Genomic DNA, 18,626 nt, shown 5'->3' with positions numbered 1-18,626 from the left:
TCTCTACAGCATACTAAAGATGTGGTTATGTGTTATATGAGACTATCAAGCAGTCATGCTTGCTCTCATGTACTATTGATGGTACTGTAAGTTGATATAACCTTTCAGGAAGTTACCTGATTCGTGTGCGCATCCTTCAACACAGAGATCCCTCATTATCCTAGAGACATATCTAAGCAAAGCAGCATGTACAGAGATGTTTGCTACATTGTACTTTGAATAGGAAAAAATTGGAAATGGCAACCCACTCCAGTATTCTTGCCTGGGAAATCCCATGGGTGGAGGAGCCAGGCAGGCTACAGTCCATGGGCTCACAAAGAATCAGACATGACTGAGCAACCAAAACTAATAACAGAGGAATCTAAAATAAATTGCCCTATTATACATTAACTAAACATTTTATAACCATAAAGTATTCACATATTAACTCTTATTATAAAAGTATTAAATGCTTTTCAAAAATTAGTTGGCAGGGCATGAAGTAGTATACACTCATTTTTAGCAGTAATAATGCTCAAGAATGCCATTCAAGATTATCCCAAGAATCATGAAGTTAAATTTCATTTGTTTTAATCCAAACCAATCACTGCATCCTTTGATCTAGATAAGCTTCTGTACTGCTGGGAACTCGTTCTTCTCAAAACAACCCTGCCACCTCTAGAGGTCCAATTATGAAATATTTCTTCTTTAGCACAATTCTAAATTTATATATATATTTTCCTCATTTCTATTTCAAAAGCTTACTTCTAAGCAAGTTTTAAGTTGCATACAGGTTTCCTGATTATCCTCTTCCATTGAAAGAAAAAAAATAATGTTAGGGTTGGTCCATCCAAAGTGAAAATTGGGCAAGGCACCAGCATACCACTCTTGCCCTGCATATACACCAATAATAACAACTAAATATCCAGTCACTAAGCCCTCCCGGTCCATTTTTGCTAACCTGTAATTCACACTCAGTCCTCCTTTTCATCACTCCTGATATACTGATACCCTTATACCAGGTCCTTTTCAACTATCCATTACTTATCTCATACTAAATTCTTATGAAACATTCAACCATTTCAAAACCCACTATCTTATCCAGAAGGAAAAGCTTAACTCTTGCATTCCTGGAAGGGAGAAACCCTCTGACTTGAGTGTGTCAACTTTCTTCCTCACCACAAGGAACACTTAAGAATTTCTCTAAATTTATCTCTCTGGGGTAAGGCCTCCTCCATGCACACTTGATGCCAATTTCTCTTTCTTTCTTCAATGCAATCCTCTCTAGAGTCTTGATCTCATTTCCTTTCACCTGTCTCCGTCACTGGAGATAATATGTGCATCTCTGAAAAATCTTTGATCTCTCCTATTTTACTCACACTGCCCTCTTACAATTAATGTATTCAGGGGTCTCCTGTTTTCAAATAAAAAGAACTAAAAAACAGAAAGGCTTTTCTTGACTTTGTTTCACCTAAAGCTATTGTCTTCTTTCATTTTTACTTTTTCATCAACATATATTTAATAATTTAAGTGACTATGTGTACAAGATACCCTGCTACTTAGCTCTGTTTAGAGTTAGGGATATAGAAATAAATAAGATACAAATCTCTGATTTCAAAGTCTAATCTATTTCAGGAGGCAAATACACAAGAAACCTCCTTGGAAAACATAGAGTCCAGTTGCTATTTAAACTTTCTTATCTTCTCCTCAGTCAGATCCATTATCTCCTCAAAGTTCCACTTCCAATAAAATCAGAAAGATCTCAAGATTTCCAGTTCTCATGCGCTTTGATTTTTCTCATTTAAGATGATGCTAAGAAATGGAGTAGCCATCATAGTCAACAAAAGAGTCTGAAATGCACTACTTGGATGCAATCTCAAAAACAACAGAATGATCTCTGTTCGTTTCCAAGGCAAACCACGGTAATCTAAGTCTATGCCCCAACCAGCAATGCTGAAAAGCTGAAGTTGAACAGTTCTATGAAGACCTACAAGACCTTCTAGAATGAACACCCAAAAAAGATGTCCTTTTCATTATAGGGGACTGGAATGCAAAAGTAGGAAGTCAAGAAACACCTGGAGTAACAGGCAAATTTGGCCTTGGAGTGCAAAATGAGGCAGGGCAAAGGCTAACAGAGTTTTGCCAAGAGAACGCACTGGTCCTAGCAAACACCCTCTCCCAACAACACAAGAGAAGACTCTACACAGGGACATCACCAGATGGTCAACACCAAAATCAGATTGATTATATTCTTTGCAGCCAAAGATGAAGAAGCTCTATACAGTCAGCAAAAACAAGACCAGCAGCTGACTGTGGCTCAGATCATGAACTGCTTATTGCCAAATTCAGACTTAAATTGAAGAAAGTAGGGAAAACCCCTAGACCATTAAGGTATGACCTAAATCAAATCCCTTTGACTATACAGTGGAAGTGAGAAATAGATTTAAGGGACTAGATCTGATAGGCAGAGCGCCTGATGAACTATGGAAGGAGGTTCATGACATTGTCCAGGAGACAGGAATCAAGGCCATCCCCAAGAAAAAGAAATGCAAAAAAGAAAAATGGCTGTCTGAGGAGGCCTTACAAATAGCTGTGAAAAGAAGGAAAGCTAAAAACAAAGGAGAAAAGGAAAGATATACCCATTTGAATGCAGAGTTCCAAAGAATAGCAAGGAGAGATAAGAAAGCCTTCCTCAGCAGTCAATGCAAAGAAATAGAGGAAAACAATAGAATGGGAAAGACTAGAGATCTCTTCAAGAAAATTAGATACCAAGGGAACATTTCATGCAAAGATGGGCTCAATAAAGGACAGAAGTGATATGGACCTAACAGAAGCAGAAGATATTAAGAAGAGGTGGCAAGAATACACAGAAGAACTGTACAAAAAAGATCTTCACGACCCAGATAATCACAATGGCATGATCAGTCACCTAGAGCCAGACATCCTGGAATGTGAAGTCAAGTGGGCCTTAGGAAGCATTGCTACAAACAAAGCTAGTGGACGTGATGGAATTCCAGTTGAGCTATTTGAAATCCTGAAAGATGACGCTGTGAAAGTGCTACACTCAATATGCCAGCAAATATGGAAAACTCAGCCGTGGCCACAGGACTGGAAAAGATCAGTTTTCATTCCAATCCCAAAGAAAGGCAATGCCAAAGAATGCTCCAACTACCACACAATTGCACTCATCTCACACGCTAGTAAAGTAATGCTTAAAATTCTCCAAGCCAGGCTTCAGCAATACGTGAACCATGAACTTCCAGATGTTCAAGCTGGTTTTAGAAAAGGCAGAGGAACCAGAGATCAAATGGCCAACATCCGCTGGATCATTGAAAAAGCAAGAGAGTTCCATAAAAACATCTATTTCTGCTTTATTGACTATGGCAAAGCCTTTGACTGTGTGGATCACAATAAACTGTGGAAAATTCTGAAAGAGATGGGCATACCAGACCATCTGACTTGCCTCTTGAGAAACCTGTATACGGGTCAGGAAGCAACAGTTAGAATTGAACATGGAACAATAGACTGGTTCCAAATAGGAAAAGGAGTACATCAAGGCTGTATATTGTCACCCTGCTTATTTAACTTACATGCAGAGTACATCATGAGAAACACTGGGCTGGATGAAGCACAAGCTGGAATCAACATTGCCGGGAGAAATATCAATAACCTCAGATATGCGGATGACACCACCCTTATGGCAGAAAGTGAAGAAGAACTAAAGAGCCTCTTGATGAAAGTGAAATAGGAGAGTGAAACAGTTGGCTTAAAGCTCAACATTCAGAAAATGAAGATCATGGCATCTGGTCCCATCACTTCATGGGAAATAGATGGGGAGACAGTGGAAACAGTGGCTGACTTTATTTTTCTGGGCTCCAAAATCACTGCAGATGGTAATTGCAGCAATGAAATTAAAAGACACTTACTTCTTGGGAGGAAAATTATGACCAACCTAGACAGCATATTAAAAAGCAGAGACATTACTTTGTCAACAAAGGTCTATCTAGTCAAGGCTATGGTTTTTCCAGTGGTCTTGTGTGGATGTGAGAGCTGGGCTATAAAGAAAGCTGAGCACCGAAGAATTGATGCTTTTAAACTGCAGTGTTGGAGAAGACTCTTGAAAGTCCCTTGGACTGGAGGAGATCCAATCAGTCCACCTTAAAGGAGATCAGTCCTGGGTGTTTATTGGAAGGACTGATGTTCAAGGTGAAACTCCAATACTTTGGCCACCTGATGTAAGGAGCTGACTCATTTGAAAAGACCCTAATGCTGGGAAAGATTGAAGGCAGGAGGAGAAGGGGACGACAGAGGATGAGATGGTTAGATGGCATCACCGACTCTTTGGACATGGGTTTGGGTGGACTCAGGGAGTTGGTGATGGACAGGGAGGCCTGGCGTGCTGTGGTTCATGGGGTCACAAAGAGTCTGACACGACTGAGCGACTGAACTGAACTGAATGATTGCAAAGATATTTTCACATGCATGTTCAAAGTTAATTCTCACAATAACCCTATAGGAGAGATAGTCCATCACAACCCCAAACTCCCACCCTTATTCATCAGATGAGGCTCAGGAAGGGAAAGCCACCATTCCAGGATCAGCCAGGAAGTACATGACAGAGTCTGGACTTTACCCCATATTGTTAGATTCTAAAGCTGTCATGCTTCTTTAACCCCGTACCTTCTGTGGATGACTAAATGGATGACTAGAAGCATCTATATTAATCAACTGTGTGCCATACAGAATGCAGAATGTTCAAAAACCTTTTTCTTTCTCTGTCTTAACCTGACAGCTTGTCATGCAGCACTAGGCATAGAATTACTGCCCAGTAACTGTTGCTGTCTAGGTTTCAACACAAAATACATGCTGACCGTAGGTACCTGGATGGGAAGGATGTTGCCTGGTTTTACTGAAATGCTGTCCTCAGGATTCCTGTCACGGGAGTACCTTATACGTGAACCAGTTTTGCAATATGATCTTTCAGTGCCTAACTCAACAGCCCTAGGCTGAAGAGCAGATGAATTCCCCTTCTATTATATTTCACTACTAAAAGATAATGCTTTAGTAAAGTTTCAATTTACAAATAATCACCTTCATTCAAATATTTTTGAGTAATCAAAGAAATTGGAACATCTTAAATACTCAAACTAATTTCATTGTTGATTTCTCAACCTGTAAAGTGTTAGTTGCTCAGTCATGTCTGACTCTTTGCAACCTCATGGACTGTAACCTTCGAAGCTCCTCTGTCCATGGAATTCTTCCCCAGGCAAGAATACCAGAGTGGATTGCCATTTCCTTCTCCAGGGGATTTTCCTGACCCAGGGATCGAACCCCGTTCTCCTGCATCGCAGGCAGATACTTTACCACCTGAGCCACCAGGGAAGCCCCCTTCTCAACCTACATGATCTTTAATTAATGGATTCATTCCCACCTTGTTATATTCTAATCATTCTGAAATTGTGATGATCCTGGTATCATCTAAAAATATCTAAATGAACGATTCACCACTTTCTTCCTTTCTTATAAAAAATTATGAACACAGCCTATCTAGAATTGCTGCCTCATCTAATTTGTTTGCAGATAACTTTTTCTAAACTGCCTACATCTGTTGTCCCAGGGGAAAAAATGTTGTCTGATAAAGGTAGCTCTCCACCTGCTTTTTCTGAAGTAAGAGATATAAACACATCTGGGTTTTTATCTTCTAAACAATCTCTTGCTTATAGTCCTAATTAGCCTAGTCATTTACTTTTATCTGTTGCTATCCTATTTGAACATTTGCCATTAGAAGTGTTTTCTGAAACTTGCTGCTTATTTTCTTTCTCTACTCCAATATGTAATTTTTCCTTAATTTGGCTTGCTTACATTGTTTTATTCCTCCTTCACAATTTTTTGGTAAATGAGTATTTTAAAACCTCTCCCATATGTCTCTATAACTGGTTTAAGATCCCTGTTAGGCTTTTATTTGTGTGAACTGCTGTCTTTTCTTTTTATTTCCTTGGATAAAACCACCTTAATTTTGTTCTTTTTTTGGAAGGGCTTAGGATGAAATTGAGCAAAATCTTTATGTTTTCCATCAGTCAGCCCCTTGCTGGGTATCCATCACATGCACAGCCTTGTGCTAAGCTGCGGGATGGAAAAGCCAGGCAGAAGGAAGGCCATGAAGAGTAGAAGACAAGAGTTCTTAAATTCAGGGAAAGTATAAAGGTATAAACTTTGACAGGATAGAAGTACCTCACAAAATCAGAATTCAAAAAGATACATTTAAATATGGCAACCAAGTATAAACAGACTCTATGAATTCTGAAGGAATAAGCAATGGTGAGTTGGAATCATCAAGGAAGGGTCTTGGGAGTGATGGATTTCGCTCAGGGAAGTGTATAGGGCGTCAGTGGTCCAGCTGGTGGTGGCAGTATTCCAGCTGGAGGAAATGGCACTGAGGTAGAAATGAACAACTCATTCAGACAACATCTAGTTGTTGCTGACTGGATGAGGGAATCAGAGTCAGGGGGAAATGAGATATCAGCAGAAAACTGGAAAGACTAGAAGGAAAGGGGCACATTTATCAATTTTAATTAGAAGGACTGCTTCACATAATTTTGATTCTGATCTTTGTCAGTTATGTGAGCCGCAAATATTTCCACCCACTTCCCTAGCTTGTCTTCTATCTTTTTTAAAGATGACTTGATGAGCACATGTTCTTAGTTTTAGAGTAGTCAAATTTATCAATCTTCTCCTTTATGATTATCACATCTATATCTTGTTTAAGAAATACTTCTCTACCTGAGGTTAGAAAAATACCCACCTATGTTTTCTTCAAAAAGTTTTTAAGTTGGCTTTTGACATACAAGTTATTAATCCATGTGCAGTTAATATTGGTGATCCATATTTTTTTCCTAGCTCAATTGATTCAATGGTCTTTCCTTTCCCCAGTGATCTATCATATCCTTTCTGATGTACACAAAAAGTTGTACTAGTCTGTTTCAGTTTTTCTGCTCTATTCCTCTGATCAATTAACAAGTAATTTCCCTTACCATAGACATTTTTAAATGCTGCCTCAATTACAATAACTTTGCAATTGATGTTTTATATTTGGTACAGTATTCAGTCTATAGATCAACTGGGATATGGTAGGTAGGTAGATAGATGGATGAGCCTTCAAAGAGCCAATGATGACAGTTTTCATAAACCCAGAATTATGACTAATTCTATGCACTTGAGGTCCAAAGGTTGCCTTCGGTGCGGAGTAAATGAGATGCCACTGATTGCATTTTTGGCATTTTGTTTAAAGTTAGGTCATATTATAGATTGTATAATGAATGACACTGAAGAAAACAAAGTATACACAAGAAATCTGTATCAGTCAAATGAAAATTACACAATTTGACTATTGGTTTGGAAAAATCCTTTATCTTTTGTGTGTGTGTGTGTGTGTGTGTGTGTGTGTGTGTACACGTGCGCGCACGCATGCTCAGTCACTCAGTCATGTCAGACTCTTGGTGAGCCCATGGACTGTAGCCTGCCAGAATCCTCTGTCCGTGGGATTCTCCAGGCAAGAATACTGGAGGGGGTGTTTAGTCCCTTCTCCAGGAGATCTTCCTGACCCAGGGATCAAACCCACATTTCCTGTGTCTTCTGCATTGCCCAGGTGGATTCTTTACCACTCAGCTGCCTGGGAAGCCCTATCTTTCTTATAGCCCACACTTTTTGAGGGCATGGACTATGTACATCCAGCACCTAAAATAATATCTTACAAATAGTAGCCACTTGATAAATGTTTGAGGCATGGATGGATAAACAAATGAATAGTGGAGAGTGTCATAAAGTTTATACATTTTTCATTCAAATTTTATTGAGATATAATTGAAATACTGTGTTAAGTTTAAGGTACACAGCATTATTTGACTGTAAGAAATGAGTTGCACACACAAAGTGAATACCACAATTACCACAATAAATTTAGTGAACTTCCATCATATAGATACAAAGTAGAGAAAAAATATTTTTCCTTGTGAGGAGAACTCTTAGCATTTATCCTCTTAATTTTCCTATATAACATACAACAACGTTAATTATATTTTTAACTTGAATCTTTAGTTCAACCAGTTTTATAGAGTATAACTCTTCAGTTAGGAAAAAGAGCCTACATTTACAATTCCGTGCAGCTAATCAAATTCTATTCCTCCTGCATTGTCCTGCCATTGTATTAACAGTCAGCAACTTTCATCAGCCGGCCAGTGAAATGGACACACCAGACTAGATACTGGGACGAGCTGCGGAAGGAGATGCATGAGTCAAGCTGTTATGGCCCCTGTTGTACGAGGTTTTATTCAAGCTGAGAATACAAAATGAACCAAAGAGAAAATGTCAGAATGCTTAGAGTAATAAGTGTAAATTAACTCTGTGCAAACTGTGTGCACTGGTGTTGAGAGAATGCAGGCAAAGCAGCGAGTGCCCCTTTGGAAGGTGAGAAACACTGGAGCTCACATGAGCTCTTTCTCCTACTATAGAAGGATTAAATGCCACTGTGGTCACAGACTCCCAGAGAGTTGTGATTCACATTTATTTAAACAGAAAATAGACATATTATCTATATTTATCTCTACATAGATAGATAATACATATCTTTGATTTATCTATAATTTATAGATAGATTTCTTATAGATTTCTTTATTACCTATGGACAAATAGAAGAGAATAATTTCATAATACTTTCAAAAAGAATAATTTCAAATAGAGTACATCCATGGCATATGCTGAAAATAGAAAATAAATGTCAGCTTATTAAACTTTTATTTCGATGACTCTTATGGTTTTATATGTGTAGGTGTGTGTGTGTGTGTGTGTGTGTGCAAGTGCTCAGTTGCTTCAGTTGTGTCCTACCCTTTGGGACCCTACAGACTGTAGCCTGCCAGGATCCTCAGTCCATGGGATTCTTCAAGCAAGAACACTGGAGTGGGTTGCCACTCCCTTCTCCAGAGGATCTTCCCAACCCAGGGATCAAACCCACATCTCCCACATCTGCTGCATTGAAGGCAGATTCTTTTAGCACTGAGCCACCAGGGAAGCCCATGTAGGTGAGTGCTGGGCCATAATTTTTTACCCAGAAAATGGATCAGCAAAAGTGTCTGTGCAGCCAGCTGCACTGGCTTTTGTCCTGTCCACACACAGTAATGACTCTTCAAGGCCAGGCACTAGTCACTCATTCTATGATAGGCTTAAATTTTGTTGTCTTGTCTTCTTAGATTTGCAACCAGGCAGCAATCTTTGTTTAAAAGAACTTACCCCATTTCTTACAGTTACTTGCAAGGCTAGGAATCCTGGTAGTGCTTCCCTGATATTTATAGCTTTGTCATCAGTTTAGACAGAGAAGGCAATGGCACCCCACTCTAGTACTCTTGCCTGGAAAATCCCATGGATGGAGGAGCCTTGTAGGCTGCAGTCCATGGGATCGATAAGAGTCGGACACGACTGAGTGACTTCACTTTCACTTTTCACTTTCATGCATTGGAGAAGGAAATGGCAACCCACTCCAGTGTTCTTGCCTGGAGAATCCCAGGGACGGGGGAGCCTGGTGGGCTGCCATCTATGGGGTCGCACAGAGTCAGACACGACTGAAGTGACTTAGCAGCAGCAGCAGCAGCAGTTTAGAGAGTCTTTGCAGTGGCTCAGTGGTAAAGAAATGCCTGCCAATGCTAGAGACATAGGAGACATGTGTTTGATCCCTGGGTTGGGAAGATCACCTGGAGGAGGAACTGGCAATCTACTCCATTATTCTTGCCTGGAGAATCCCATGGACAGAGAAGCCTGTAGTCCATGGGCTTGCAAAGAGTTGGACGCAACTTAGTAACTGAGCACACGTGCATTGGTTTAGAAGTTGTCACATCTTCCAAATCTTTATCTACCTAGGCAACTTAGGGCAACGGTCTTCAGCAGTAATGTGGGGATCCTGTTGCCCAGCCAGTTCATTTATTCCCAGTCTAGCGGAGCAGTGTCAAGATGAGCCTACAGACAAGTGAATCTCACACTGTAAGTTCCAAACAGCATATGGTTTGCCTTACCTATATTATATAGAAGCAGTTAATAGTCATTTAATGTAATGCATGTGCGATTTGCTATCCTTTTTCTAAGAGTAAATCTGTAATTATGTAATTGTTCTGTAACAACTGCCTTACATCATTTATTTTCCAGATAAACTCCATAAGTTTTTGAAACTGAGAAAATAACATTTGAACTAATAAAATTGAAATTGTCAGCACTTTTCCTCTAGCACTCATTTGTCAAAAGTTCTTGAAACAATGAAAACTACATCTTGAAAGAAACAGGATAAATGGATTCTATCTATGGAGACCAGTTGTGTTAGCTTTTTGTTTTGTTTTTTAGTGTCATTTTTTTCCGAGACAATCCAAGAATGAAGAAAAGGTCAGTTTTACAGCTCAATCCTGAATACATCAAATGAGCACATAACAGGTACCTACCAAGTGAAGAATAACCTGGAAAAGAATCAGAGTTAGAAAACAGAGCCAACAAAAAGTAGTAGGCCAATGACTCATTGGAAAAGACCCTGATGCTGGGAGAGATTGCGGGCAGGAGGAGAAGGGGATGGTAGAGGATGAGATGGTTGGATGGCATCACCAACTCAATGCACATGAGTTTAGGTAAACTCTGGGAGTTGGTGATGGACAGGGAGGCCTGGCGTGCTGCGGTTCACAGGGTCGCAAAGAGTCGGACACGACTGAGCGACTGAGCTGAACTGAACTGAATAGTTTATAGACTGAGTACCCAATTTTTGCTATTGTTGAATATCTTCTAACTTCAGTGAGAACTTTATGTACCAGTAGATTTCATGTGCTCCCATATGAGAGAAAAACTGCACCTGCAGGTGGCAAGCAAAACTTGCGGCTGCAGTTATGTCACTTATCTGTTATAGTGACACTGCCAGGAGTCAGTAGAACAAGAGATAATGGCTCTTAACTAAGGCTGATATTCCTGAGTAGAAACAATGTGCTTTTCAATTTGATTTATTTTTCATAGAAAGAAAGGTTGACAATCAGGAGGCTCTGAAAATATTATATTTGTTTTAGCCAAGCCAAATGGATTAACTGCACTGAAAGGTAAAATTTTGAAGTTCAAAACAGAGACAGCATCTTTCTAAGCATACATTGCATCCATGCAAGTTGGGTCCTGTCCTTTTCTTTGGTGCATGAAGCTTATGTAAATTCATGACAGAAGGTATTTCATAATCCTTTTTTATTGTTTTCCGTGCTCATCAGACATTTCATCATACTGTTATTTTCAAAGAGAGGTGCCCCTGGAAGTCCTCCAAATTGCCGTGGGATGGTCTCAAAATACCAACATTTGTAACTACATTTACACTTTCATTTCTGGAGAAATTTAACTTGTCAGCAATCTCTCAAAGGACATACTCCCTGAACCTTCTATTATGTTAAGTTACACTGTGGCCCATCTGAATTTGAGAAGTGTGGGATGCCTATCAAAAACGCAAATTGAGTTCTCCACTAAATGAAGCAGGTTTGGTAAATTTGCTATTGGCACTAAATGTATAATGGTTTAAAGAAATGACAACCTTCCCTATATGTGGTTTGTTGGTTTTACAGAGTATCTTCTCTTATTATATAGAGATTATTGTATAGCTAAGAATTAAAATTATGTGATGTTATAAAATATGCCTAATCTCCTTCAGCCTACCTTATACCCTTTTCTCTGAAGCTTTTAAATTCCATGATGACGTTTCAGAGGAAACACAGACTATCCTAATTTGGGATTTACCATATTAAGTGCATAAAGATGTAAAGATGTAATACCTGGCATGAAAAAATTCATCTAGAGTTGCCGTTAGTGCTGGAGGGTGCCATGACCTCTGCACTCAGAATCCAAAGGGGAAAGGAGCAGTCCCTACCAGTGCAGTTTTAGAAATAAACTGGCAACTAACAGGCCGGTTGACTTCTTGTTAATTAAGAGCCACTCAAGAATGGGTTCTTCACTTTCTGCAGAGTGTTGTAAATCCTCCTTTTTTAGAGTGCAAGATTGTTATTTTTAAAGAAAACACACATCTGTGTTTATACCAGATGGCACGTAGACATTTCCTATTATTATTCACTCTTCTGTCCATTGCTACAGATGTTACAAGTATCTTCTACACGTCTCCCCTCTCTTAAGGCTAAAAACGGAAACTAACATTAAACATAACAGTAAATAAAGAGACAAAGAAAAGCTGAAATGAAAACCAGGTGCATAATTAGATTAATTTTGTTCTCGGTCACCTCAACTTCCATAAATTAGACTTTATATGATAATGTATGCATACAGAATTGCCCTTGGGTTAAAAATCCTAATTGTAGACTTCTAACCTGTTTGTCTAGTTCTAACTTAATTCTCTTTACAGCTTAACACCCATACTAACCTTATAATGAACAAACATTTGACATATTTCTGAAGTCACAGTATGCAATCTTTACTTAAATGGCATTATTTGGAGTCAAGTCAAAGGGTGCATATTCTGTAACCAGAGAATACACTGATGATATGCTATGCAGAAATAAGCTTTAACAAAATGACCCTGTGTTAATCTAGCTACACAATGGTTCTAATCAGGACATATTGTGGCCTTACCTGACAGTATCCCCTGCTCCTTAACCATCCTCTTATTTCTGGGGATAGGATGAGGACAGAGAGCATGTCCCATTCTCAACTTCACTGATTCACTGAACAGTAATTATCGAGGGTCTACCGTATACACAGTTTCTCCTAAGAATTTTAATATCTTGAGGACTTTATTGTAAGCATCCCTTTCTTTAGATAGCCTTAAGACTCTGAAGAATTTTTAAAAAATTTTTCATCACCAAATAAATTCGAGCAACCTAGATATGAGAATATATCTTAGTCCATTCTCCAGAAAACCCTTTACAATAAAAAGGGACTCCTGTTTCTCTCTAGTTGGTAGGCCAAACCTAGAGATTCCTGAGGAAAATAGGAGCCAAGTAGACTTTTGTTGAGCTGAACTTTCATCTGCTTGGTGAGTGGAAAAGTAAAGATTAACTTTAAAATGATTTTATGTAACTAACATTTTCTAAGTTTTACTCTAAGAGTAGGAAAGGCAAATGACACCACATCAGATCACAGAATAAAGGACTCGTGTCTTTGGGGAACTGTTCTTGGGAAATTAATAGGTCCCAAAATCAAGCAAGATGATTAATACTGGCTTTCATTTGATCTATAAACCACAATGACAAGCACAGCATGACCCTGACTTAGCCTGGCATTGTGATTTAATGAAAAGAGAAAGCTTAGAAGAAGACTATGAAGGAAAAAATAAAGCCTTCTGCATTGGGTCAGAAAATTATTGATTGATATACCGATCTTCCGATTCCTAAATTTTGATCACAGGGGTTCTGTGTATGGTAGATAGTTTCTTTATCAAGAGAGCCAGATAAAAAGTACTAGCTTTTTAAACACAGGTAACAATTTTACAGAAAGAAAGTGATACAGCCTCACACTTTCATAAAAGAAATGCCATTTGCAAAGCTATAGTGCTGAGGAAAGTCAGGGAGAGTAAATGTGCTAATTGTGGCTGTACTTTTATAATAAAATCATCATGAAATTTTGGTTACATAAAACCAGTTTTGGAGGACTGCAAAATTGAATTAGAAGATGGTCGATGCCATAGAGTAAACTGGTTTGAGACAATGTACCAACCAGGCTCTATCAGGTCACAGTGGTTTCAACTCAGGTTGAAAAACTACTGTGTAGATGAGAAAGATGGCATGTCCAACCCCCCATGTAAAAGCTTGAAGCCACTGGGTGGACCTGGGGCTGTCAGAACACCAACCTGGAGTCACTCTCACTGTTTTTCTTAAGACTCTGACCCTAGCTGTTGCTTCCCATAACTCAGCACTCTGCTTCAAGATGGTCTACATTCGCCACACCCCTGAACTTTCACACCACCTGTCACTCTGGCTCCTGTAATGACCCTGCACCGTTCTGTTAGCTGGGCACGTCTGTCTGCCCTTGATCCAAAGCAGCTTACTCCCTCTGCTTAATTTTGCTTCCAGAGATATCTTTAGAGACTTCTTTCCTACCCTGCTCATCACTCTCTGGAGGATTTCTTAAATAAAATTTCTTGAATAATAACAAATACATCTTCACAAAGAAATTCTTTATTCTGTGATTGGCTATTCACATCTGCCTTAATAGCTGGTCTTAGTGTTTTTGTATTTTCTTTCATTCACTCATTGTTCTCCACATTCATTGAGCATCTGCTATATGCCCCAGGCCTCATCTCTGAGTTAAAGACATAATCCTCATTCCCCTTTCAGAGTGTAACCTGGTGAGGAGAACAGTCCATTTATAAATAGATTATGGTATAGAGATGACAAGTGCTTTGATAGATGTAAACATAGGGGCTATTGGGCCACTTAAACCAGCTTGCTTGGTCTTTGGGAAGTGTCTGGTGTGTCTAAAAACAGTAAGGAAGCCCTTGTGGCTTGAGATCAGAGAATGGATTGGTGAGGAATCCCTCTCCTTTTAAAGAACAGAAGATGAATTAGCTCCCCAGCCCAGCTTCAGGACTTCATGAAAAGACGCAGCATTTGGAGTAGTAAAGTTATTATCGAGGGCAGCAGTGTGGGAAGAGAGAGTCCTGTTCCCCAGGCCTGGAGTCACCCTTGTAATCTTCAGTCCTCCTCACTCCTTGCTCTCGGCATAGCATTTGATGTCACACTTCTTCCAGGGAAGATAAATGGGGGCAGTAATCTTAACGGACAAGAATGAACTCAACTACCTCAGGTATATTTAAGGAAAGGTACAAAAGTCATTTTGCATCCCAAGTATTTAGTTTCTTTCCTCCCCAGGCACATCCGCCCCCCCACACCGCCACCTCCCGCCAAGGACCTTTCTCCACCTGACATCATCTGACACAGAGAGTCACCATTAAATTCGAGTGGAAAAACTTTCTATAAGACCTAAATAAATTACAGTTAAGAGTTGAATCTCCAGAGGTCTTTCAACCCCAAATTGGCTCACCATCTAGGACAACGTATCATAGAGAAACACCAGTGAAACTATCTGGCCTCAGAAAATTCAATATCAAAACGCCCCCACACACAGTAAAAGACAAGTCAAAATTCTAGACAAAGGAAAAAACCAGCACCTTCATGACTGCTTCTGAAAGAGTGCTTCTTAACCTTTCATCAGTTATGGATCTTCTAGAATCTGATGAAAGATGTAGTCTGTCTCAGGAAAATGGATACACATTCAATTGCAAGGGGGGAAGCCTATCCATGGATGACTCTATAGAGTTGGGATTCAGAATATCTGCTTTGAAAGGAAAAATTCTTTCTTTCTCAAAACACATTTCACATCTTTAGATTCATTAACATTCCTTAAAACTTGAGAGTTCGGGCTCCACCAACTCCATTTACTATAAACACACTGTAGTTTACAACTCAGTAATCAGAATCTAATCTCCCTCCTGACATGAGAGCAGACATAAGACTGAAGCTGGGAAACACAGCTAGCAATAGAATTTGGTATTAGGGAGAGGGTTCATCTCGTTCAACCATCTGCCTTTGGAGATGACACAAACAGCTACAGAGGGTATCCTCTGGGCACGGGCTCCATGACCCCACGGCAGCCTCTCTGTGACCCAGCAAGGAGCTCTAGCTCCCTGAGAAGCACTGAGTTATGCAAACAGATTTAGCAATGCTAGAAAGAAGGGTTTCCCCCCCCTCTTTGTATCAGTGGGTGTTCCTCTGTTCTACCATTTATTCACTGCACTCACCTGGAATGGCCTCTCAGATTTCTTTGTAAGCACGAAGGTCTGTTCCAGCATGTAAGGGAAGATATTAAGGAGAGAGGAGGAGAAATATTCTGCTTGCTGATATTTTTCTCATCTGTATACCTGCGAACCTACCAACAGCCCAATGAATTTGAGCATAAACACTGAGGTTAAAGAAAAGCAAAACTATAAAATGATACATCTTTGCTGCTAGGAGATGGTCCAGAAGAAGGAAGAGTTTAAGCAGGCATATATGCTTTGCTTTTTGTTTTTGTATGAAAAAAGAGGTGCTGAGATCTTTATTTTAATAAAGTGTAAAATGCTTCTCCCACTCTTTTCCTGTTCCCACACACTCCTCTCTAATCCTATTGGTTTGTGAACTTCTTGTTCTCACCCAAGGAGTTAGCTCAGAAAGAACTGGATGATTTGTGGAGGATGACTGAAATCAACACCGCTTTAACAAAGCCATATCCCTAACCCTAACTCATTCAGCATGAGACACATTTGTAATCCATGGCACTCGGGGGTGTGGGGACACTCTGTGCTTCTGGGAGGAAGTGTCATCACCAGGCAGCCTCTGTGAATCAGAGACTAGGGGGCTCTTAGGCAAAAAGAAGCCTACCTCTCCTTTAACGGGGAGCCAGGGCTCAGCCTTGTAGAAAAGTGCTCGCCAATGGCGAGAGAGCAGGGGATCCTTTGAGAAGGGCAACCAGGGCTCCAGTCTTCCCCACTCCCCAGCTCTGTGGAGAATCTTCTTGTATTTAATAAGGGCATCTTCATTCGGAGAAGGCGATGGCACCCCACTCCAGTACTCTTGCCTGGAAAATCCCATGGATGGAGAAGCCTGGTAGGCTGCAGTCCATGGGGTCGCGAAGAGTCGGACATGACTGAGCGACTTCACTTTCACTTTTCACTTTCATGCATTGGAGGAGGAAATGGCAACCCACTCCAGTGTTCTTGCCTGGAGAATCCCAGGGACGAGGGGAGGCTGGTGGGCTGCCGTCTATGGGGTCGCACAGAGTCAGACACGACTGAAGCGACTTAGCAGCAGCAGCATTCAGAGAAATTCTAAGCACACTACAGGCAAATGCAGCAGCCACAGTGACCAGGATAGGAACTTGTTAAGTTCTGTACTGTGCATACAGAGAGGGTGGGGTGTTGCTGCAGACCTCTGTAAGGTGTAGCACAGGTACTGTACCTGAGGATGGGATAAGAGCAGGTAGACACTATAGATTGTACAATCAGCCCCTGCCCTCAGAATGATTACACTAGAGCAGTGGGTCTGGAGTAGGGGCCATGTGTGGAGCCAGTTTGCATTAGTATGACTCAGATAGGGGGTGCAACTAGAGGGAGAGGCCTGGAATCCCACTAAATAACCTCTAATGCTCAGGACAGCCCCACTCCCCACCTCACTCCCACCAAGACTGACTTGGCCTAAGGTGTCCACAGCGCCGAGGCTGAGAAACACTGTGCTAGTGAGAAGGAGGGTGTGAGCTTTGGGAGACAGGAGAGGTGAACACAGGAGAGAGCCCTATAGGTGGCAGAAGCTTGGACTTCTCAATCAAACCTCAAAGGCTTTCAAAACTTCAAAATAGGGTGGAATATTTTTGGCTGGATATTTCACTTCAGAATCAGACAAGAGTATCAAATAGGAGCATTCTCCTGCTTGAAGTTAACAACCTCACCTCCTGGTGAATCCTTCCTTTTCTGTGTGTGTGCATATGTGCAAGGAGCAGGACAACACAAATGCAGACATGCACACCTGGAAGGAGGCAGGAGGCATGAATGCCACCTAGGTCCTTTGTGCATCTCTTCTTTGCATCTGACACATCTGACACATCATTGACACGGAGAAGGAAATGGCAACCCACTCCAGTACTCTTGCCTGGAAAATCCTATGGACAGAGGAGCCTGGTAGGCTGCAGTCCATGGGTTCGCTAAGGGTCGGACATGACTGAGCGACTTCACTTTCACTTTTGACTTTCATGCATTGGAGAAGGAAATGGCAACCCACTCCAGTGTTCTTGCCTGGAGAATCCCAGGGATGGGGGAGCCTGGTGGGCTGCCGTCTGTGGGGTCGCACAGAGTCGGACACGACTGAATTGACTTAGCAGCATCATTGACAACCGTGGGCTTAAGATACATGAGCTGTCTCCTGTGCCTCAAGACTGAAACACTGGACCTGAAAAAATGCCTCTGAAGGATTTCTCAGGAGTGACTTTTCAAAGATGGGTGCAGGTCCACGTAAAGCACTCTCGTCTCGATCAACAGACACTTACATTGTGGTTATACTGTGGCTGTTGTGAATAATGCTGCAATGAGCAATACAATGCAGATATCTCTCTAACTGATTTTATTTCTTTTGTATATATACCCAAGGTGGGATTGCTGGATCATACGGTAGTTATATTTTTAACTTTTTGAGGAACATCCATACTATTTTCCACAATGACTGTACCAATTTACATCTCTACTAACAGTCTATAAGGTTTCCCTTTTCTCTACATCCTTACCAAAAATAATATTCTCTGGTACATATACACAGAGAAGATTATTGATGCTTTTGAGCTATGGTGATGGAGAAGACTTGAAAGTCCCTTGGATTGCAAGGAGATTAAACCAACCAATCCTAAAGGAAATCGATCCTGAATGTTCATTGGAAAGACTGATGCTGAAGCTGAAGCTCCAATACTTTGGCTACCTGATACGAAGAGCTGGCTCACTGGAAATGACCCAATGGGTCTGATGCTGGAAAAAATTGAAGACAGGAGAAGGGGATGACAGAGGATGAGATGACTGGATGGCTAGGAGATGGTGAAGGACAGGGAAACCTGGTGTGCTGCAGTCCATGGGG

Source organism: Giraffa tippelskirchi, chromosome 3 (genome assembly GCF_054371585.1).
Source record: "Giraffa tippelskirchi isolate mGirTip1 chromosome 3, T2T-mGirTip1v1.2.pri, whole genome shotgun sequence".
Classification (NCBI taxonomy): Eukaryota; Metazoa; Chordata; class Mammalia; order Artiodactyla; family Giraffidae; genus Giraffa; species Giraffa tippelskirchi.
This window is presented reverse-complemented; position numbering follows the sequence as displayed.